The sequence below is a fragment of the Protopterus annectens genome, chromosome 2.part2 (assembly GCF_019279795.1).
Source record: "Protopterus annectens isolate FY-2018-M chromosome 2.part2, PAN1.0, whole genome shotgun sequence".
In the NCBI taxonomy this organism is placed as follows: Eukaryota; Metazoa; Chordata; order Ceratodontiformes; family Protopteridae; genus Protopterus; species Protopterus annectens.
The window spans coordinates 787,326,331-787,352,869 of NC_056730.1; positions in this window are offsets into that span (position 1 = coordinate 787,326,331).

Sequence of the window (26,539 nt, forward strand, 5' to 3'; positions counted from 1 at the left end):
GATATATATGCCGAAAGACACAAACAAATATATATATATCTATATATCTATCTATATATATATATATATATATATATATATATATGGATCTACCTGACTACATCGACACCACATAATCGACAGTTCACAAACACGACACCCCATACACTCGACACATCATAACAACAAACAAAACAAATTCCCTGTCCAAAACCCACACACACAACACAAGCACACCAAAATCCTTACAAACCAACACTAACCCTTACATACACAACTATCTACAACCCTAACCGAAACCCTAACCCTAAGGTCCGTCACTATCGCACACTCACCTAACCCGCGCCCTAACCCTAACTCACTTAACCTGCCCCTAACCCAAAAAATATCACTACTGCACCCTTACCTAACCAGTGCCCTAACCCTAACTCACTTATCCCTCCCCTATCCCTACAGACCGTCAACATCGCACACTTACCTTACTCGCACCCTTACCTAACCCGCGCCCTAACCCTAACTCACTTATCCCACCCCTATCCCTACAGACCGTCAACATCGCACACTTACCTTACTCGCACCCTAACGGCCGTCACTACCGCATACTTACACATCCTTTCCCCATCTCAGTGTTCTCAGCGTCGGTGTTTTCCTCCATCGGTCTTCTGACTTGTCGATCTTCTGACTCGTTGTCGGTGTTGTGAACTGTCGATGTAGTCAGGTAGATCGATATATATATATATATATTCTTATTTACCTACTTCTAAGAGGTATATCTCAGTTTGACTACTTCCTGCATTCATATAGACCTTACTAACCAAGACCTTTGTGAAACAGTAGAGCTAATGCAGTAATGCCCAAGCTAAAATGTAAATAATACAATAAGGCAATATGGAAGCCATCATGTCCGATAGGGTGTGAGATACAGAGAAGCAAGTGTTGATCCAGGCGTGCTGTGAGGCCGAATGTTAAATTGACGGGTTTCCCCATCCATGGAAGGTCACTATGTTCACCTCAGATATCTGATATTTATCTAATAAATGAATAGGGTAATAATCATAGAAATGTGTTTTAGCTCATTGCCATCACATATATCTACAATGTAAACCATGACAACTGCCCCTCGAACACAAACGTGAGTATACACTCACGCGCACACACACACACACACACACACACACACACACACACACACACACACACACACACACACACACACATGCACACACACATGTAGCTACTTTATTTTCTGTGTACAATGGGGTCTATGACATTTCGTCAAATGGCCTTTCAGCGAATAGCTAGTTGTCAAACATGTATTTATCGAAGCTGCTTTTCAGCAAACAGCAGATTTTAACTTTGGCACACAAGCTGTTGGCCAACCGAGCAACCGCAAAAATATAAATGAATAAATAAATAAAATAGTGGTACTGTGGTAGCGTTGTCGCCTCATAGCAAGACGTTGTCCTGTTCGATTCTCAGCTAGAGCGTCTTCTGTGTGGAGGCATATGTGAATAGGGCGTGCCTTCGTTGAAGGTTGTGCATCAGGGCTGGTAACCCGGTATGTAAAAATCCACTACCAATCATTAGCGGACTGGAGTTCCGCTGTGGCGACCCCTAACTGGGAAAAGCCGAAAGACACAAACAAACAAACAATTTAAAACCTGCCAAGGTGGGGGGGGGGCTATGTCCCTCCCACATCCCCCCTAAGTAAATATACGAACTCCAAGTTCACACTACAGTCGGGAAGAGGGCAAATTCCAGACAATGGCCAACATGCTGATTTGCCCTACTTAAAATCTACTGATCCACTGTTTGCTGAAGAACGGCTTTGATAAATAGATGTTCATCGAATGACTATTTCCTGAATAGCCATTTGACAATATGTTATAGAACCGTGTACAATGACAATGTGAGTGTGTGCTCAATTAATTAATTAATGTGTAAATAATATACAAGGTGATGTCTTTCATTTCATTGCTGTCAGATGACTACAATGAAAACTATTGCAATACCTGCACCAGATTCATTTTCTCGCACATGCACACACACACACACACACACACACACACACACACACACACACACACACACACACACACACACACACTTTTTTTCCTGCTAACCATGGCTTAAAAAAAGCAACTCAAAAGTTTTAGAAAAGAATTTGACTTATTCTGCTGCACTTTCCCACTAGAGTCTTTTTTTAAAGAGCTGCAGTTGGTAAGCAAAAAGAAAATTGTGGCTAAAAAAAGAAAGCGTTTTATTCATGTCACTCTAGCTTTGTGCTATAAACAGTTAATTAGGTATACTTTTTAATTGGGTTATCACAGTACAGACACATTTTGGTTTCCAGTGGGATTGAGTTGCATGGTACAGGTGAAGGCTCATCCCACAGCCCATGTATATTGTACCACTCAGTACACTTAGAAAATAAATAGCATCAAAGCTATACAGATCAGACAGAAACAGGTCTCCCAGGATAAACACTGTTTTTAGTCTAGATAGCCCTTTGATGGGGATTCCCCTCCCTCTAGAAATGGATCAGACCATAAGAGATTAGTTCTCAATTACCTCAAACATGTCTGCTTTTGAGGAAACGAGATACACATTCCATTTCTGTGATCAGTCAGAAGTCATTGAAGGCACAAACTCCTATAATTTACAATGCAACATTGCTTCAACAGCCCCTTCAGTCTTGCACTGGCCTTACACAGTCCTAGACCTGGCCTGTTTTGCAAAAATAAAAATGTCTGATAAACATATAGATTTAGAATATCATTCTCCATCAATAACTTTGGTCTATTTATTTGGCTTTACTTATGTCCATAAAAGTTCTTTTTCAGCTCCTGATGTTTCTCTGCGTATGGAGAGTTCTACATAACAGAGAAATGTGACATGAGTCATAACATATATAGGCATAGCACCATTTTGATAGTGGGTATTCTTGAAGAAAAGAACATGCATGTATTTACTCAGCTCAGTTAAAAGTTAAATGTCTGCTTTCAAAGGCAATAGCACTTCAGTCTGTACATATTTTCACCTTGGAAGGAGCACACCCTCATGTATGTGATCAAACTCACTGCTTTTATGGAGTTTTATCTGATGCTGAAGTGGGATTCCCTCACCATATAGATGATGGAATTCCATATGTTAATGGAGGTCCAGAGATTTCTGTGAACTTTTCTAGTGTGCCTCACATAGCGTTTAGGGAAACTGGCAGTTGGAGCAAGACTATTACATGGTCAGCTGTTTATCACAAGACATTTGTGCAGTTTCCTGGTCATCCCAATGATGAATCAATGGTAAATCCTATATAAAATGGTGTAGCTGCTTATTAGCAGCATAGAAAACAGAAGGGTATAAGGGAACCCATTATCATGTTCTCCTAATAATAGGACAGTTATAATTTAATGTACTAAAATGACATCCTCCACTGCAGACTATTTATAAATTCCACTTCATGTCTTATACCATCATAGATCTATGATTTGCTGTCTGCAATCAGTAGCAGTTCTTACATTTCCAGATACCATATTTCATTCATTTAAATACATCAGTAAGCATTTTACAAGCATAGCACTGTTAATACCTCCGGGTAACAGGCAGAGTGGATAGCGCTATACTAATTACAATAGGTATGCTTTAAATGATTATTTAGTAAAATGGTATTGCTATCAGAGACAATCAGAATGTTGCTATACCTTTTACCTAAATGGATGTTTAAGTGAACAAATTGCAACATTCTTTTGACAAAAAGTTAAAGCCGAGTATGAATGACATCGAAACTATTTTTTCTGCATGTATAAAGGAAAGAGTGATGTATTGCTTTGTATGTTAAATGTGACAAACATTGCATTTGTCATATGATATGACTTCTTAAGCAAAGAATAAAGGAACATTTGAAGGGAATCATGACTAAGAATTATACTACCATCACAGAGATATGGTTTAATTAAATATCTGTAGAAATTTTGGTTGGTTTAAACACACAGTAATAGTTATTTTTTCAAAATTCCTCCTGTAGATGAGATAACACAGCAAATATTACCTGAAACAACTAGAAGCAGAGTGCATAATTAAATATGACGTCCTCTCACATAGGGGTATCAACAATGATGTGCAATTAAGATTTTTGTATTGTTGTAAATAGGTGAATTAAATATGACAACTGAATAGTACATGAGCAGTAATTTTGATGAGCATTTGCAACTTATAGAATGATATACTGCTGAAGTGATATATGTTGAAAGATTATATAATAAATAATGAGGATTTTATAAACATACTATACTGGAGGATGTCTGTGCTTCCACAGTGGTGCAGTGGTAGCATTGTTGCCTCACAGCAAGAGGTTCTCCCATTTGATTCTCGGCTTGGGTTGGGAATGCCTTCTGTGTGGAGTCTGCATGTCCTCCCCGCGGTCGAGTGAGCGTTCGAAAGATATGCGTTGAATGGGCATGCCTTCGTTGAAAGTTGGGCATCGGGCTGACAACTGCCAATCATTAGCGGACCGGAGTTCTGCTGTGGCGACCCCTAACCGGGAAAAGCCGAAAGACAAACAACAACTATACTGGAGGATGTCTCTTAAGCACTATAATAATTTTACTGGAGTTCCTTTGAGAACCAAAAATTTGTCTTTCTTCAGGATGGTCCTAGGAGAAGAGTGCACATGTTTACTTCTGCTTTGGGCTATGACCAGTGCTAGCCATACCCAGGTAAGCTTTGCATTGTATGGTTAGAAAGCAGAGCTGTGACCACTGACTGCTCATGTGTCTGCCTAGTCTTCTTCTAGATTGGTGCCATGCAATGTTAGCCCAGCAACAGTCTTAGAAATATATTTAGAACCTGCTATATGTAAAATCTTAGATCCCATGCATCCAGATCCCATTCTAATCAATTGCAGTTGTTACAAATGAAAGTATAATTAGGATAATTCTATGCATTAATATATTTGGTTGTTAATTAAGTATATCCAATATTTTGGACCAGCTGTCCATGAAACAGGAAACATAGTTCTTATATTTTGATATGATTTTAAATATCTTAATATATTGAATGGATTCCAATACATACTCCTTACTTTAACACAATTTTGAATAATATAGAACTTTATAAACATATGTAGGTTTTCATTTTACATTGCTTTGTGAGTCATATGGTGAAATACAAAATTTCATGTCATAATCTTATCATGTTTACCATGCTGTTTTAATTCATGTTTCAGTGTAATCCAGAACTGCTTGATGTGTATGATGGAAAATACAATCCTTTTTTTGTCTGCATCATTTAGGCATTGTTTAAAATCACATACTGTATTTAATATAATTTCTTTAATGGGATATGTCTTCGATTTCATTTGTGTAGTCTTCCTGATTTAAATGGTATAAGGTTGTCTAATTTTGTCCTATATGATGAAAACACCAGTGTGTCATTGTACTTAAATGTATTAATAATTTTATATGTGGCGGACATAGGCTTATCTAATAAAAATTATTCCACATATATTTTATGAAGTTGACCTTGGAATTATCTCGAGTCATGCCATGATATCTTTTGTGTAGTAAATAGCTGATTTGATTTTGAACTGGTAAATAACCTTTAGGTAATATCATCTTAATTCTTAAAATATCTACAGAGTTCAGGCCACAAAAAGTAAAATCACTAACTAGAGACTGGTTGAGCATCTTATTGTTTAGCTTGAAATTTGTTTTGCCATTAATTGGCAAGAGCAGTTTGTAGGCAGCAAACGGATAAGAGAGCAGTCGAAAAGTCGAGGACGGCAGAAGCGGAAATTATTGGAAGAGAGGGGGCCCAGTCAAACCTTGAAGAAGATGTGGAATAAGATGAAAATAGTCGGATCTGGAACATTTCACATAAAAGACTGGACAAAAATGAGATTAATGTGTTGAGTAAAGGTTTAACTTTTATTCCCACCGCTCATAGTCAGATAACAGACGTGCTAACTGATATTAAATTATTCACTAGAAATGTTATGTTGAGGTATCAATATGGTAATAATGACACTAGTTACCATCAAACATTTAAATGATTCAGTGAGTATATACCACAGAATCATCCCCTAGTGGAAGCCTTCTACAATTTAGTAGAAGATGATGTCTATGAAAAATTTAGTAGAGGTCATATTAAGCATAATACTATGAAGAAAGGACATAACAACTTAAATTATAATGAAAGGAAAGCCCTACAAAGATTGAGACAAGACAACACCATTGTCTTTAGACCAGTGGACAAGGGTGGACCTCTGGTAATCATGGATAAGATACAGTACAATAATACCATGATAGATATGCTTAGTAATGATAAATATTATGGCATAATAACTAAACCGGAAGTGGAGAAAATTAAGCTCAAAATATATCATACAATAATGGAATTAATTGATAGTCATATTATAGATATGGAATTAACAAAATCTCTATTAGTAGAACATCCAAAGATACCAGTTATTCAAGGAATACCGAAAATACATAAAGATTGTGTGAGCCCTCCTATGAGACCTATAGTCTCTTGAGCGGGATGGAGCACCGAACCATTTTCTCTCTATGTTGAAAAACATCTTCGACCTATAATAGATAAAAATAAACACATTCTTAAAGATACTAAGCAATTTTTATCTGATTTATATCAGTTTTTCAACCAAGTTGAAATGAAATCGAATATGCTGTTTGTCACCTTAGATGTGCAATCCGTATTTACAATTATGTTTAATACATTAGGAATTATTACAATTAAGAAATATTTAATTAAGCATAGCCAATATACTGAACAGAAAATAGATCTTATCACTATGTTCTTGGAAATTATATTGGAAAATAATATCTTTGTCTATGATAACAAAGTATATATCCAACGTGAAGGCATGGCTATGGGCACATCTTGTGCTAACAGTTATGCAAACATGTTTCTAGCTATGTGGGAAGAAGAAGAACTCTCCTAAAATGTATATCATCACGAATGTATTCATTTTTATAGACGTTTTGTAGATGATGTCTTTTTTATCTGGGAAGGTAGTATAGTAGATTTGGAAAGATATATTGCATTGATGAATAATATGACTACGTATTTAAAATTTACTTCAAATTATTCAGATACAGAATTGAATATTTAGATGTTTTTGTAGAGAGGGTTATGAATACTTATGTCAATACTGGAGTTCATAGAAAAACATGTTATAGAAATACCCTCTTACATCGACGTAGCATGCATCCAACATACATTTTTAACAACATTATTAAAGGACAAAGTATGAAAATATCACGACTGAATGTTACAGAGGGAGGCTATCAACAGGAGATTAATATGTTTAAATATAGATTGCTCCAACAAGGGTATAAAGAAACAGAAATTGCAACAGGTTTACAGAACATAGACCAGTTGAGGCAGAATAGAGCAGCCCCCTATTACTCAGATTGAGTATACTGCCCACATCAACAGAAAGACATCAGATGACAATTAAAAATACCTATGTATTATACCAATGATAACAAAGACATAATGGATATAATCAGTAGACATTGGCATATACTTACAAGTGATGAGGAAATAAGGCACATAGTAGGTGAGATACCGAGGTTTCAATATCAGAATAAATCTAACCTTAAAATGTTATTATGCCATTCCACAGTCAATGCCAGCAATCAAGTTCATACTGGTACTCATTGTTGTGGGAAATGCCATTTTTGTATGTATATTGAAACAGGGGACAGTTATATACATCCAGATACAGGACGATATTACCAGTTCCATGTGTCTGCTAACTGTGAGACTGATCATGTGGTATACTTAGCCGTCTGTCAGAAATGTCAGTCATTTTATGTCAGTAAAACCAACAGGATGTTCCGGATCAGAATTAGAGAACATCTCTATGCCATTAGGATAGGGTATATGGCTAATGCCCTTGCGAAACACATTATGGTCCAAGGACAAGAACATGCATTCCAGTTCATGGCCATAGATCATATAGTCCCTATAATAAGAGACGGGAATATACGTAATAATACCAAAAAGAAAAAAATTAATTGGATTATAAGTTTGAGGGCAGATAAAGGTAAGGGCCTGAATGAAAGAGCCTCTATCAAGCCCATTCTTAGAGCTAGACATCTAAATATGAAATAATTACTACAACACATTGGATATTATAGGATTTTTGAACTATATTAAATATTTTATTTGGAATAAGCATCAACAGACTGAATGGGAATAACATCAAATAAAAATGTACACACTTTCATATATTATGCATATTGAAATAATAAATTAGAGAATGACATTTCTCCATATATGGTAGTGAGCATTAATATAGATAGATTTGATATGACATACTATAGTATTTTTAATAAGCAGGTTATCTGTGTATATAGTGATCTTTGATTGGTACAATCAGTTTTTTATATGCTGGCATAGTGCAATTGAATAGTACCTATATAGAATAGCCTCTATTTTGTGTGCATATTAGAGAATGTATATGTTCATTGTATTAAAAGTTATAGCATTCTTATGTAGCTCTTCGCAAATAAGTTGAGATATACATTTTGCGAACAGCCTCAATTATATGTAGAGACACTATAATACGAGGACGTTTGGTTTATGATCTGATAGTAATATGATATTAATGATGTATTCTTTATTATGTATATAATTGGTGCTTATATTTGCATATTAAGTGCATTTAGTGGTTTGGTAGTATCGCAATTTTCTTTGGCTTAGATAAGGCATTAGAGATAGAGAAATACATTAAGCTTATTATTTTGATATATTTAGTATTGTTAAATATAGTAAGGGGCGACCATGTGATACCTTTAGACTTATGAAGCATGAGATGATTAGCTAAACGCAGTTAACTGCATTTGTAGAATGGTATTCCAATGCAGTAACATACGTGACAGCTATAATACCTGAAGCTATTAAGCTCATTTTGAAGGTATATAATATTGAATACCCTAATAATACCATGAAATTGCTTACAAATTAGATATGATAGATAAAGTTGTAGATCCTATAAGTAAAGACACACTATATGGGTTTATTATATATATAGTGCTTATATATAGTGGAGATTGACTATATGCTGCTTTTTAAGTATATAAGGACATGTTGGTAAATTGAATGCAACTACCCGTGGCTATAGAATGATAGTATACCATGGATTATGAGTGTGAAAAACCTTATTGTGTGAATTTTATTGCTCGAATTCATTAGGTATGAGCTGGTTATATTTTTTATCGTCTTTTAATATGCTAATTTATAAGTATAATATAAACAATGCATTTTAGTAAACTTCGGATAGATTCACAATGAAAGGTAAATAATTAATATTTATAGATATTTGTATGTATATCTACCTTTTAAGGTCTGAGTATAATGAATCATTTAAAAAAAATTTATGCATAGTTATCATAGCATAAATGCATCAAGGAATTTATATAGCAAAATAGTATTAGTAAGTTTATGAATATAAACTACTTATAAGCAGTCTATATGATTCTGTTTTTGCATTATGAAAGTAAGTGAAATTAGAATGCTATTATATTTTATTTAAATAAGTTCATATGAATAATTTTTATTTTTATTTTTATGTGTTTTGAGTTGAATATTGCTTTTAATGTGGAATTGCCTAATGAATCTAAACATGTGATGTTTATATAAAGACAGGAAGATGGTTTTTCAAATCTTAACGGTCTGACGAAGCTTATGTGAAAGCGCTTACCTTTGTATATTAATTAAAAACCTGGAATTATTTTATCAATATGGAATATCTTGTTTTTACATGTATGGTTTAAGCTGGAATTACTGTTGAGCTTTGGTTACCTCTTAGCTGTTTTACTTGGACTAAGAGCAGTTTGTACTTGTTTTTTAACATTACATTATCTATTACCATTTGGAATATAGAAATATTTGTGGCAATACAATTGTGCATTTTTAATATTTTTTTAATAAATAAAATAGCTTTGGGGGTACAAATATAGGGGTGCAAATAATTATGCAAGATTTATTTCCATAATACATTCCAACTATTTTGTTTGTGTAGAAAAGTTAAGATTTTCAAAAACTTAACAAGAGTTTGTCATTAGGTAATACAGACAGAAATTTGGTAAAGTCAAACTACCTTAATCTTTAATAGGAGGAAAGAAAAAAATCTACAACTGTTAAAGACTCCTCAGGCCAAATATAAAGCATATGGTATTATCCTGAGTTCGCCACAATGGTTGCAAGTTTAGGAAATACTCTCAATATAAAAAGCTCAATAAAAACATACTCTTTAATAATCCAAAGTTAGAAACAATAAAAATAAATAAGCAAAGGCCTCAAGAATGATAAGCACTTTCAGCAAAATAGTCTTCTTCAGATTGTACTGTTTAGCAGCTTTGCTAAAGTAAACTATATTGTTGGTAGCCAGTCACTAGCTCAAGATAATGATACACCTTCATTATGGCCAGTCATATTACCACCAATAGATTAAGTCAAGCAGGGCCAAGCCCCTACTTTTCATCCAACAGTTGGATTTCTCTTCTTTAAAACTGGTTTTAAGGGAACCATAGTGTTCAAGCCAGGATACCGATTGCCCTTCAAGTTGACAATCCATTTAACTTCACTTAGCTCAGTACAATTATGGATGTCTCCTCCTCTATTATTGGGTGAAAGAAGTTCTACAGCTTTAAAGACAAATTTATGAGTAGGATAGGACATAACGTGATTCGCCAGGTTATTTTTCAAGTCTTTATGGGAAATATTTCTTACATGTCATAGTATTCTGTTTTTAAACTGCTGATCAGTCTTCCCTATATAGAAGGCTGTGCAGTCATGGCAGGTAGACAGATATACAAGATAATGACTGGTGCATTTTGCTGACACTTTAAAGCAATATTATGTGTTAGTTACAGGATGTCTAAACGTATTACTGCTATCACTGTATTGGCAAACTTTACATCTTTTTCATTTGTGAGTACCATGGCTGAGGATGGTCTTGGTTTCAGAAATAGCCATCTTTATTACACAGTAATCTCTTTAGATTTTTCTTGTTTTTAAACACAAATCTCGGTTGATCACCCACAATATTTTTGATTTTTTCATCTTCAGTTAGAATTAGCCAGAATCTTTTAATTATTTCATAGATTTGCTTATTGTCTGTGCTATAGGTAAGGGCACAATTAACCCTAATACCACCTTCTTCTTGTCTATTTATACTTCTCACTGTTTGTTCAGTCATTGCTGTGTTTGAGTAGTATGGTCGCCCTTTTGTTTGTCTTATGCTTTGCGAGTTGGATCTTAATGTTAATTCCTTTTCATTATAACCTCTGTCTCTTAGAGACTTGTGTAAAGAAGCACATTCTTGTTCATACTTAGCATTATGTGTACAAAGTCTGGATATCTGCATTATCTGGTTTTCCATGATATTCCTGAATGTGAAGCCTGGATGCATACTACTTCTATGTAGGTAGTGATGTTTCCACGTACTTTTCTGATGTATCATGGTTTGCTACCCAGAATTCAAGTCTAATGACAGACCAGTGTCCAGGAAATCAGTGGTTATTCTTGAGTGGTTCACTGTAAATTTTAGGAAATCTGTGGAAGAGTTCAGGTATTCTGTAAAGGACAACAACTCTTGTTTGTTACCTTTCCACAAAATGAAAATGTCATCCATAATGACCATAGTGGAAGATGTTATGAACCCAGGGATTACCATCATTCAAAACATGTTGTAGTTCCCGTTGAGCAAGTGCTAGATTCGAAAAACTATTGGTGCATAGGCTGCCCATCACTACACCCCAAATTTGCCAATAGTATGTGTTGCCATAAATAAAGATGTTGTTTCCTAGTATCAATTCAAGTAAACAACATATCAAATCTGAATTAAATCCCAAGGTTAAAGAAAGATTCCTAATGACATTGATCCCATAATCATGGGGGATGACCGTAAAGAGGTTGGTAACATTTATGGTCACTAGTATCAATTCACTAAATGAACTTACAGTTCACATCTTATCATAAAGGGCAGGTAGAAAACTGCCTGAATCTTTAATAACAGTACTAGTTTTTATTAACAATTGTTTCAGTCTATTGTCAGCATCAATAGGGAAGGAAACATCAATAAGAATGGCCATTTTCACAATATGACCCACAATGAAAAGGAAACCTTGTTTCAATTAAATGCAAGAGAAGACATTGTAATAAAGCCAGCAGATAAAGGTAAAGCCATAGTTATTATGGATGCTGTCTGGTATAAGAATTGAATGGAAGAGATGTTACAGCATCTGCAAATGTACAAAATCATTAGTAAAAGCACCTTAAAGAAGATGATTAAAAATGTACAGGACACATTATTTGATCTGTTGATGGAAAGGCGTATCACAGAAAAGCTCTCCACTTTCTTTGAAGTAGAGAACCCCACTGTTCCAACCATAAGTGGTTTACCAAAGATCCACAAAGATCCTGCCAATCCCCCATCATGACCCATTCTTGTAGGCAGATGGCTTTTCCAAAAGCAAGACCATCCTCAGCCAAGGTACTCACAAATGTGGAAGATGTAAAGCTTGTCAATACATCAATAGCAGTTATACATTTAAGCATCTTGTAACTAACACATTATATTGCTTTAAAGTGTCAGCAACATGCACCAGTCAACACCTGGTGCATTTGGCTACCTGCCATGACTGCACAGCCTTCTATTTAGGGAAGACTGATCAGCAGTTTAAAAACAGAATACTACGACATGTAAGAGCTATTTCCAGTAAAGATTTGAAAAATAGCCATGTGAATCATGTTATGTCCTATCCTACACATAAATTTGTCTTTAAATCTGTAGAACTTCTTCCACCCAATAAAAGAGGAGGAGACATCCACAACCATACTGAGCTAAGTGAAGTTAAATGGATTATCAACTTGAAGGGCAATCGGCATCCTGGCTTGAACACTATGGTTCCCTTAATGCCAGTTTTAAAGAATAGACGTCCAACCATTGGATGAAAAGTAGGGGCTTGGCCCTGCTTGACTTAATCTATTGGTGGTAATATGATTGGCCATGAAGAAGGTGTGTCATTATCTGGAGCTAATGATTAGCTACCAACAATATATTTTATTTTAGCAAAGCCACTAAACACTACAATCTGAAGAAAGATATTCTGTCGAAAGCGCTTATTGTTCTTGAGGTCTTTGCTTATTTATTTTTATTGTTTCTGACTTTGGATTCTTGTGTTTTTATTGAGTTTTATATTGGGAGTCTTTACTGAACATGCAGCCATGGTGGAAAACTCAGGATACTAACCTACGCTTAATCTTTAATAGGGGATTAATTTGTAATCTATCATTTTTGTTTATTTAGAAGTCCAAATAAATGCATTAAGTATTGTAGCAATATTTTTTGAAAATATATTAGGTATTTGTTGAGATGAAGAGGTTGGATAAATAAATATATTGAACAAAATATTCATTTTAATTATAGCAACTGTTGATCGAAAGGATAAATATAATGAGCCCCATCTTGCATTTTTTTTAAATATTGGACCATGGTTTTGCTAATATTGTTCAAAAAATGTAGTGGTGTATCCTGATTAAATAGCATACCTAAGTATTTCAGGGAAGTAGAAGATGTTACATCACTACAAATTAGAAATTTGTCCAAACAATAATTCTGATTTATACGAAAGAAGGTTGACTTGTTTATATTTATAGTTTGAGACATTTAAGTATGTTTTTTATAGTATTTAGAATTTTAGATTTTTCTGACTTTGGAAGGGATAGTTAAATGTTAATATAATCCATGAAAGCAGTAAATGGAACTGGAATATTGCAGAATTTGGTACAATGTAGTTTGAATTATCTAACTATGATATAAATAATGGCTCTATATAGATATTAAATAGGTATGGGGAAAGAGGGCAACCTTTGGCTAGCCCCATTTGTTTATAGTACTAGGTTTAGATGAAGTTTTATTTATATGAAGCTGCACATAAGCTTTTGTAGGTAAAGCCTGAGTAGCCTTAATAAAAGATGGAGGTATGCCAAATTGTTGTATAACTCCAAGTAAGTTAATATGCTCAAATGCTTTTGATACCTCAATATCAAGTGCACATACATTATTTTTCCCTTTACTGTTTAAAGTTTGCATGGATTCCAGTGTAACGGTATGGTCACCTATATATTTATTTTTGAGTAAAACCAGATTGGCATGGAGAAATAATTGTTGAAAGTGGTTTCAGTCTACTTACCAGTAGAGAGAAATATATTTCAGAATCAAATTTGCTTTGTGTAATTGATCTATAATGTGACTTATCTTTAAAGTTTGAATTTGTTTTTGGTGTTACAAATGTCTTTGATCCATATGAATAAAGATCTGATATAAAATCCATATAGATTTGTTCTAAGAGGATTTTGGAAATATCAGGAAGGAAACATTAATGAAGTTCACTACAAAACCCATCAGAGACAGGTAATTTTTCATTTTTTTAAACTCTTTATGGCATTTGTAATTTCTTGAATTGTGATAGGGGCCTGTAGTAATTTTCCTTGCTGTGGGTTAATACTAGTATGTTTCAAATGTTTTAAAACATTTGTAATATTCTCATTTTTATTTGTTGTATTTTTGCCATATAGATGTGAATATATTTCCATGAAGGGTGATATGTGTAGTATAAAGAGTTTTGCTGTTATTGTATACTTATTTTATTATAACATGGCGATTTATTATTCTTAATAATAACCTTGGTAGAGTTTTAGGGTTTTAGTTGAGTCTTTTACCCATTCTGAATATTTAGCAAAGCATCTGATTTCTAGCCATGAAAACTGAATTATTTGATGAAGATTTAGTTTATCTGGATTAAAATAAAAAAAAATCTTTAAATATATTTTTAGCTTCCACTATCAATGTTATCATAAACTTGCGGTTATTAAGAGAAAACATTGCTATAGCTGGATATTTCACTTGAAATCTTTTTTTTTTTTGCGCCTTTAGAGTAAGCAATACAGAGCTACTTTCAGCCTCATTTTTTGATCTGTATAGGAAGGTCTTGCAAAAGTCTCAGTCTATTTTCTTGACAACTCAATTCTTTTTTGAACTTTGCTGCTGATATTTTAATTACATCTTCATAATTCAAAAGCTTAGCATATATCTACCGGGTCTGGTGTTTTAGCTAGGATGCACGCAATGCACTCTTTTTTATTTGAATATGCTAGGCTGATTTCTCATTTTCACACAAGACATGTAATATGAACTATAGCATTTGTAACAGTGATGGGTGTTCATATTTCTCTGATAGACTTCTTACTAGAAAATTGTCTTGCCTGTTTCTTGCCTCTAAGTCTAATAACTTCTCATTAATATATGTGATTTTGTTAGTAAGAGTTTTTGATAGTTTATCAGTCAAGTTAGTTTTATCTTCACAGGTAGATATGAAATTCTCTAATATGTCCATCCTTTTAGAAACATCAAGGTGAGTTATATTTACATTAGTTAGCTAATCTGATATTTGATGAATGGCATGCTGTATAGGTTGCAATACTACCTTCAAATCATTTTGTGCAAAAAATTAGTCCAGCTTTCGTTTCACAGTACTGGATTTCATATCTTCCTTACTTGTTGGTTTAGACCCTTTGCTGGATTGTACATTTTCAGGTGTTAGAATAGCAGATAACATTGTTTTAGTTGTTTAAGAGTCTATTTGTTCAGAGTTGCATGACATTTTGGCTTGATCGATAGCTTGAGCATTATATTCATATAGTGAAAGACAATATAAAGTGATTTTTAATGTCTTGCTTTGTTTTCCTTTAAATTTTTCTTTCAAATATCTCTTGAAGAATGTTTCAGAGTGGGACAAAACCACCCATGTGCCTGTCTGGACAAATCCTTATTGCAGCAAAGTTCACTATTTAAAGGTAAGTATTTATTTAAAAATCCCAAAACTTGCTATTGTCTGAAATTGCAAGCTGTTTTTTAGAAGGATGTAAAGCTAAGACAATTTGGAATTGTAGCAGTGAACATGTATGAATGCCTTTATTTGATAGAGTTAGTGAGGTCATGCTGAAATAGGGTCTACAGGTCAAAGGGCATCTTCTTTGGGAAGCAGGTTAGCACTTGTTCTCTTTAAATGTCTGTGACAATGTTTCTTCAGAGTTCATTCCCTACCCCAATCTTATTTAGAATATTCCAGTGCAAAGAAGAGAGTGAGATTAACTGATGCATATCACTTAGTAACAAAGGCCACAGTATTTGCAGATAATACAAAGGGGTGTCTTTGTGAGAATTAACAGAGACAAATATGCAGCTAACACTGAATCCATTGACATGTTTTCATTCTCCATATGGTATAGCTCTCATACATGTTTCACTTCCTACTTTGAAAATATTTCAAATTTGTGCATTAGGGCTGTTTTCTTCTCATATATTCCAATGCAATTAATGTAAGCTGCTAATGTGACACGAAGTAATAGCTCCAAATGGAGTGTGTGTGTGTGCGTGTGTGTGCATGTGTGTGCGTGTGTGTGTGTGTGTGTGTGTGTGTGTGTGTGTGTGTGTGTGTGTGTGTGTGTGTGCCTTTAAATATATTCATTGTAAGCATTTTTTATGCATTTCTACTGAAAAAATTCAGTCCTTTTGAACATCATTTGGGTAGATTTATTGCAATATTAGAGATATACCAAGTATGACATACTAATCCTAAGAATCTACACTGTAGCATTATATGTAAGTATGTCTAGTTAATATCTTTGTGAAACTGACTACCTTTTGCAAAAAAAAAAATGGACTTCAAAGTAACAAAACCATTCAACACTAGTCTAATATGAATAATATTGTTGATAGTTCATAGGTTCAGAAGTACTTATCAGGCTAGTGATCAATGAGGATCTTAAGACACCTAGCTGTCCATTCCCATGGCAGTTTTAGACCTTATTTTTTGCACACAAATAAACCAGAGGTGGACAGAATAAAGATATTTCATGACACTGCCCCTATCCATGAAGGATGTGGTTTCTAAACCAAGGGCGTATTTGCAGGTTCCCATCCATTCATCCAAATGAAATTTGAATAGACTAAGTGAAACATTGTGTTCATGTTACCATTGCACTTGCAAATATGTAATAGGTTTGAAAGGACTGGGTTTGTTGAGACTGCTTTATGTGAGGCCAAGGCCACCTCTTAGTAGCCTAAATAATACCTAGAAGAGGGGCAAGGCTTTAAGATGATCTGCATAGCTTTTGTGATTTAGGCCCATAATTTTTAGTGAGATATATTAATAGTATAAACTACAAGAAAACCCTAGCCAAGCTATTAATACATGAGGACCTTGTAACTTATCAATGCTTTTATGCTATTAATAAATAAACCAAAGAATAAAAAAGACACACAGACAAACCCACTAGTAAAAATTACAAGGAAATCCTAACCAGGTTAGAGTTTTCACCATGTGATACCTTAAACCTCTTGTAATAGAGGCCCATGGTACACATGTAATGACCCCTTAAGGTCACCAAGTGTTTTAGCGATATGGCTTCTGAACTTCCATGATTTTTTTTATTTTTCCTTTTTAAGTCTTTATGGACAAATTCAGGCCAGTAAAGCAAAGCCCCTTTAAGCTGCAATGTCCTCATGTATTAATAACATAATTAACCTAACCACAGCCTTAAAAATGAGGCTGGTCATGCAAATGGATCCATAACAACCCGGGTCCATTGATGCCCTACCTTTGTGCAAATCGATACCTGTTGCTGTCATCCATTTATCTGATATAAAGAATTATTGGAGATAGACATTGAATAACCTCTGTAGGATGGCTGGCAAGTAGGCAGCACAATGTGTTATCAGGCCCCATAGAAGAAGTGCTCTTGTCCTTGAAGAGCATCTTGAGAACTTGTTCTTGGAAGATCTGTGTTTGCGTGTGTGTGTGTGTGTGTGTGTGTGTGTGTGTGTGTGTGTGTGTGTGTGTGTGTGTGTCTGTGTGTGTGTAGAGATAAGTGCAGGTATGGGGTATGAAAATATAGGAAGGAAGCGGGTAAACTGGCTATGTCCTCTGGGTCTGGGTATGTGATATCCTTTACTATTATTATAGTTCACTGATAGGAAATTTTTCTGAGATTTTTAACACAGTTAAATAAAGTTTTGTTGTTATCCTTCATCTCCTTAGCTATTTTATCTTATAACTTGCTTTGCTTGAATTGATCAGGATCTGGAGATCCTTAGTAAGTTTATCAAGAACATTATTGCAGCTTATGAGTTAAATTTATTTTTTCATGCAATGAGTTTTCTTCTTTTTTTATTATAGAGTCTGCTTATATTAGTATCTCCCACTAGAATTTGGAATTGTATTTATTTCTGAAGGGAACAAATTAATCTATGCAGCTATTTACACGTGCACAAAATTTGGCACATAAGCAGTGGAGGTGTCAAGATGTTAAGAGCTTTTGAATTTAGCTGAGTCAGCACTCATTTTTTTTAGATTATCCTTGGTATACAGATGTATTGCAAGATGCTTCTGCCTTTGGTATTACGTGAAAGTGACTGATTTTCTAGTCCATTTTGAGAAAGAGGAAGTCACAATTGGTGGTAGGCAAAGCTGCTCTCTAGTGATAAGAAACAAGTCCAGGAGTTTATTATCCTCCCAAGTTGGAGTGTAGAATAAATGGTCCAGAAAGGTTGTCTTGATGAGGTCCAGAAAATTCTAATCAAACATGTATGAGGCTATATAAATCTCTCAGTTAATGGTGATATAATTGAATTGTCCCAGGAGAATGGTGTTTGGCTTAATGCATAGGAATTTCTTACTGTAATGTACGAACAATGGGATTGTTCTTGCTCCCTCCCCTCATAAACCTTTGCCACCCTGCCCCCCTCCTACTTATGATACATAACTCTTCCTATCAAAGCTTATGTTCTCTCAGAATATTTACTTTACAATGCAATTTTATATTCTTTTCTGAACAACTTCTCCAAATACATATTTCCTACTGTTCTCAACTTATTTACCTGTTATTTTCCCTCATCAGAATGTTATACTTTAAATACTTTTTAATGTTTTTGAACTGTGTGCTTATATGTTTTAAATGTTTTAATGTTTAAATATTTTATCTCTCAACCTGTATAATTTTAATTGTAGTTATTTTGTATGTACCCATTGTTTGTCTGTACTGGAGCTTTTCTCCCCAGGACTCCATTGAAAACGGGTTCTTTTGGCCCAATGGACTATCCTGGTAAACCAACTGCAAATAAATAAATAAATAAATAAATAAATAAATAAATAAATAATGTAGGAGGTATGGACTGAGGAGGACCTAGAAGGGGTACTACAGTTATGAATGACATGATATCTATTTTTTAATGATTAGTGGTATGTGGATTAATTCCAGGTCATAATCTTGTCAAATGAGTCTGGAGGTCAAATAAATTTTTCATGAAGATAGAGACATTACCACAAATATTGTCTTCATCTAATTCTGTGAGCCTAAACCGGTTGTAGATATTGAAACCCACCACTAATAGAGTGCTCTCATTGGTTTTGAACCAGGTCTCTGTAATGATACATGTATCAATGCATTACAAGATAAGGTGTGCTTGTAAGGACTACAGATTTTTTAATGTCCTTGAATTGAATGGCAAAACCTTTCTGTTATCCAGTTTCAGTTTGGTTACATAGGATGATTTAGAAAACTGCTGTTGCTTAAAATGTTACTATGAAAATGGACAAGGATTTAACCAATATACAAAAACTTGGGGGATAGGTGCATGACATTCTTGGCAAAGTAATTAGGGCAGTCTACCATCTGCTCAAAACCTGACATATAGTGTACCCCCTTAGAATGACACTAGAAACTAAGCCAGTTGTTGAAGACAATAATCGTGTTCATATTGATGCATCATTCTAGGTGAGGTTAGAGTGCTGTACAAGGCTACACATATACCTGCTTCAGACAAATATTCTGAACACTCCATCACATCCCTCTTCATTTTAGTCGGTGAGGTAAATGTTAAGTTATTTACATTTTTGTGCACTATGAGTGTGTCATATGTATAATTATGGTTCAAGGACATGAATGCATGTATGATTTAGTGAATCCTGGCACCTGATAGGCAACTGAATTTGACCCTCTCCTTGTATGGTCTGGTGAGTAGTGCATCAGTGTGTCTCACTGTGGAGTCAACTATGACCAGGATATGTTAGATATTATTGATGTTTTCCTTATGTAGTTTCCATTTAAGTCAGTGTGACTCTTAGATATATGTTTCACGGAGGGTGCTGACTGTGTTGATTGTTTGTGGGGTTGCTAAGGATACTTGTTTCTTAGGTTGCATTTAGGAGGTCTTTGTTGTTTAGATATGTCAATTTTAAGAGCCTCGGTATATGAGTTTGGTCAGATCTTTGTGTAATTGGTTTATTGTGGAGTTATGTAGAACTGATAACCTACATATTATTTGGTATGGCTTTGTGTAAGAGTTTTTCTTCCAGTAACATTGTATAGCGACATCTGTCACACACTGTGTCAGTTTGTTTAAGTAGGAGGTAGTTATTAGTAAACATGAGACAATTACTACATTGTCTCAGGATGCCCATTTTAATCCAGCAGGCTATGCAGATGGTTGGAAGGTGCAATCCATGGTCTCAGGTGCTTACTAAGGTGGACGGGAGGAGGAGTAGGGAGAGTAATACTTATGAGCCCCTGCTCTTCTATTAATGTATTAGATGTAGTCTACTCCTACTATGAATGAAACAGAGAAGTGAGCGGAAAAACACTGTAAGAATTTAAATTTCTTTTTACAGGTGATAAATTGTCTTTAATTGTCTTTTTTCATTAAGTCCTTATCAGGTTTTTAGGAGCAAACTATGATAAATCAAGCATTCTGTAGGGAACGTCATTTGACAAAGACCTCTATGCTGCTGTAAAATAGTGGATTCACAATATTTAACAAACTTTCAGAAATCTATGGTCAACTCACATGTCCATGGTGCCTTGTAAAGCCTTGAGTTGTGGAGTTAAAGAAACTTCATGCATAACTATCAGTTCTGAAGCTGGCTTCAGAATGGCAAGTTTCTGTAGTGGTGGAAGGAGACATTCCTGTGTAATATCACTGACAGTTTCCTTGTAGAATGTGATCTGGTGTCAGAAAAAATCTGTAATTGATAGCCTTTTGTTCATACTAGAGGAAACTAACTGTACACAAGAGTGCACAGCAATTATGCATTTCAGATTTTAATTTACAAACATATGAGCCATGCTATTCTTCTAGCTCATTACGCAGAGACATTCCCTACCTTTTTATGATGATGTTTCTTTTCCTTGTTAGTTAATTTATGCTAGCTCTTTCTTTGTTGAGTGTGTTTATTAATGATGTGTACAACAGTTATCTATGATCTTGTTTACACTTCTTTGAATCACTTTAAAACTGCCCCACACTACAGCCTTTACCACACTAGCAAATAGCAGTGAATTGAGATTTAGCACTGGCATATAGTAGTGAAATGAGAATTGGCATGTGATGTATGATGAGAATTGGCATGTAATGTATGTTCATACAGTTCTTCACAGCTGTCTTACATGCCTTTCTAAATCTAATGTTTTTAGAAAGAAATACATTTTCCAGAGACCTTACCTACATCCCTCTTAAAATGCTTTAGATCAAAAAACAGCAGAGAATTACCAGGCAGAAAATAATCTTATTTATATTATCTCTGCTCGTGTGACAATAAGGGGCTCCGATTTCTGTTTCTGTATATGCCATATATCCAAGAGAGGGAAAGTGTACATCATCCTCAGCAGGTAACCTTGAACAATCTCAGCAGATTCTTTTGAACCATTTTTTACATCTATGTCAGAGTCTGAGGTGAGATTTTAAGTCCTGCTGTGAAACCTTCAATGCTACTTCCTTAACTTGCTTCATAAAATGGGGTTGTGTCAGATTTAGGGCAATTGCTGTTTATCAGTGCATCTGGAGTTTCCCGTGTAACAAAGCAAACTGAAGCTCACCTGCCATTATTAACTTTGTTATAGTAGAATTTGATGTAAAACGACAGATACCACTTAGATAAATTCTGTGTACCAGAATGCCATGCCCTACCCACCCATATTTGCTTCCAATTTAGGGCCTCTGTATTTCCAGTTGTATTTTTGCTCCTTTGTAATGGTTGTATCAAACCACTTGAATTTAACCACTCTGTCTTATTTCTAGTGTCTTATCTATGTGCAATTGATCACTGAACTAATAATTTTGTTTCATTATTTTTTAATTTAAAAACATAGCTTGCAAGTACAGTGAAAGGATAAAACAAACAATTTTACAGGAGTCAAGCTGTCTACACCTCCCATGTGGGGGTCTTGGCATGGCAACTGCTTACCCTCAGTTATATGTACTAACGTTATGACTACACAATGGTGTACAAATGTGAAAAAAACACTGCAGCATTCCACATTACTGCTCAATACAATTTAATATAGTTTTGACAAACTGTAATAAAAAAAAAAACCTACACACAATGGAAAGATGATTACTGTAACTTTACTTATCCAAGGGTAGGGTGGGAGTTCTGTTTTGAATACAAGAGAATTTATTCTTACTTCCCTTATGCAATATTATTTGTAGCAATTAGCCCTAGTGACAACTGAACTAATAAACATTTGTTAAAGACAAATGCTGGCTTCAATAGTACAGCTAATATTTTATTAGCATTAAGTAGCAGATTATGTCCTGTGGGATGTTTTGATTTATACTAGTTAAAAAACAAGTAATCTCCGTAGTATCCCCGAAGTCTCAAAACAACCCACTAAAGTGTAGTGGGTCTAAAAACAAAACAGTGTAAGAAACTTCTCTGTGTGGAAGATTTTCAGTCCATATATTTCTAGTTAATCACTGTATATTAATCAGATCAGACAATAGTAGTAGAAGTAGCGAACGTAAACTCGTCAAGTCAAAAAGTAATAATAGAAAATATATAATTCTACAATATTACTAAGTATTCGAAAGTAATCCAAGCAAGGCAGGCAGTCTGTTTCCAGTCGAAAATCCTTTATTAAGTACACAGACAAGCGATCCAAGTAAAACAAAAATAAAGTAATAATTTCCTCATAAGCTTTCTAAATATATATATACTTTTTATCAGGCATGGGAGTGGTTTACTGTGCTGTAAAACAAAGTGTTATTGGTACACATATTAAATTCACATCCCTTCCCCCATCAGTGTGACATTCGAGCTGGTCCTGCCCTACCTAGTAGCTGGAAATATATCAACCTTAGTTCATTTTGCGATCAAAAATTATATATAAATATATACATATACATTTTGCATGTAAAAATCAGTTTCTATTTTCATAACCTATTGTTAACAAAGATCGCTTTCGTCCTTCTAGACTTCTTCAGGTCTGTGTACAAGAACTCTAAAAACCTATATAATTATATAATTAGTTAGTATTGTTATTACCATCATTTTGAATAAAGTGGAAAAAAGAGAACCTGAAAAAAGTAAAAAAAATATATGTATGATGATGGAAACAAAATATATTTAAAACCAATTTGTAGAAAAAAATAATTTAAAATGGTATTTAAAACCAATTTGTAGAAAAAAATAAAAAAAAATAATTTGTAGAAAAAAAAAAAAATTAAATAAAAAATAAAATAAATAAAATAAAATACACTTAATCATGTAAACAATGTGGCAATTTTCTAAGTTCCAGTGCACTTTTAATTGAACAGTAGTAGTTTAGTCCAGGCTTTCTAAAATAATTCAGCTTTAATTGCCACATGAGTTCCTGTTTCTCGGGATGTCTCCTTCAAGATCACCCATGTCTATGTGATCCAGGATCTGGAACTTAAAATATTTTTGATACTATGATAATCCAAAGTGTATGTCAGGATGCAGCTATTTTTGCATTTGTTATTCTCTGTGGGATTACTTAACATTTTTCTACTGGGGAGGTTGAGTGAAGGTGTTTCAGTCCTTTTCAGTTCTATAATGGGTTCCAGGATGTTTTTTAACATCTGACTTTCACAGCCTCTCACTAGCAAATCATTCTCTAAGTTGTTCTTTCTTAGATAGCAATGGGGGCTGCCATGGCTCCCAGCATAGCTAACATAGCCCTGGGCAAATGGGAGGAGGACTTGCAGAATATCACATGCTATTTACGTTTTATTAATGATGTCTTTATTGTGTGGGAAGGTGACACCTTGCAGCTTGGAGATTTTATCACTTACCTCAATCAAACAACCCCCTTCCTGAAGTTTACCTCTTCCCATAGCTGTACTTCAACCACTTTCTTAGATATGCAGATTTCCAAGGACATCAACAATAACAGAATCACCACTGATCTATTCAGAAAACCAACAAGGGTTAACTTATTACTCCACAGTAAAAGTCTACATCCTACAAAAACCAAGTATAATGTAGTGAAATCCCAAGGCTATAGATTAGCTCGAATCACCACAGAGATGGAACCATTTTTGAGAAACCTGAACAACTTAGAGAATGATTTTCTAGTGAGAGGCTATGAAAGTCAGATGTTAAAAAACATCCTGGAACCCATTATAGAACTGAAAAGGACTGAAGCACCTTCACTCAACCTCCCCAGTAGAAAAATGTTAAATATACCATGACCCCCCCCATTAATATTCCAAAACGTGCACGCTGATTGGCCAGCGTGCACGTTGTAAATCGACTTATACTAATGGGAAAAGGTCCGGTCGCCCGGACTTTTTCCATTAGTATAAGTCTCTTTTAAAACACTGTCTTGCTATGTTAAAAGAGTTTAACATAGCGACACAGGTTTAAAAAAAGCAACGGAGATCTCCATTGCTTTTTTTAAAGCTGTCTCGCTATGTTAAACTGCTTTAACATAGCGACACAGTGTGTAAAAAGCAACGGAGATCTTGCTTTCTCCGTTGCTTTTTTTTAAACCTGTCTCGCTATGTTAAATGGGTTTAACATAGCGAGACAGCTTTAAAATAAGCAACAGAGATCTCGGTTGCTTATTTTAAAGCTGTCTCGCTATGTTAAACCCATTTAACATAGCGAAAGCAATGGAGATCTTGCTTTCTCCGTTGCTTTTGGCCACAGCTCTGATGTACTGCATAGGCATGTGCAGTACATCAGAACTGCCGCGGATACCAGACAGCTGTGGAAGGGCAGCAAAGAGGCATTATACAATGCCATTATTTAAGAAAAGTAATTATTTATTTTCTTAAATAATGTCATAGTATAATAGCAATAACCCACTTCTGGGTGTGGGTAATGCGGGATTTACCCATGGTTGTCTTTGTTTGGTCCCTCGGGCTTCACCCTCGGAACCAAACCACACCAACTGTGGGTAAATCCCGCATTACCCACACCCAGGCGTGGGTTATTGCTATAGTAATCCCACAGAGAATAACAAATGCAAAAATAACTGCATCCTGACATACACTTTGGATTATCACAGTATCAAAAATATTATTGAAGAAAACTGGGACATTGTCACAGGAAACCCATTTCTGATTAACATCTTAGGTGAAGCCCCATCATTTGTTTATAGGAAGGCCAGGAATATTAGAAGTTTTGTTGAATTTAAACCTAGACCATGTGAGAAAAGCACTAAAAGATGTAAAACTAATTGTACATTTTGTATATTTATACAGCAAGGTGATAGTTTTTATTGCCCTTATTTAAAGAAGATCATTAAAACCAGTGCAGGGGTGACTGTAACACTAAAAAAGTAATTTACAGGGCACAGTGCAATGAATGTGATGCATTCTATGTGGGCAAGACTGTAAATAAACTCAAGCGAATGATTTCATGTCATCTGTCAGAAATCCGCTCTGGATGTAAAAATAATGCACTAGCCAAACACCTTTCTCTTCATAAAAGACACACAGGTTTTAAGTTCCAGATCCTGGATCGCATAGACATGGGTGATCTTGAAGGAGACATCCCGAATATTCTGGAGATACAGGAACTCATGTGGCAATTAAAGCTGAACTCTTTTAGAAAGCCTGGACTAAACTACTACTGTTCAATTAAAAGTGCACCGGAACTTAGAAAATTGCCACATTGTTTACATGACTAAGTGTATTTTATTTTATTTTTTTCTACAAATTGGTTTTAAATACCATTTTAAATCATTTGACATTTAAGTGTATATTTTGTTTCCATCATCATACATATATTTTTTTACTTTTTTCAGGTTCTCTTTTTTCCACTTTATTCAAAATGATGGTAATAACAATACTAACTAATTATACAATTATATAGGTTTTTAGGGTTCTTGTACACAGACCTGAAGAAGTCTAGAAGGACAAAAGCGATCTTTGTTAACAATAGGTTATGAAAATAGAAACTGATTTTTACATGCAAAATGTATATGTATATATTTATATATAATTTTTGATCGCAAAATGAACTAAGGTTGATATATTTCCAGCCATGTAGTATATTGACTTGTATAAAATCACAGACTTAATAATTTGGTTAAATAAGATGTACCATTAAAGTACATTAGGGCTATATATTATTATGACAGCTACTAGGTAGGGCAGGACCAGCTCGAATGTCACACTGATGGGGGAAGGGATGTGAATTTAACATGTGTACCAATAACA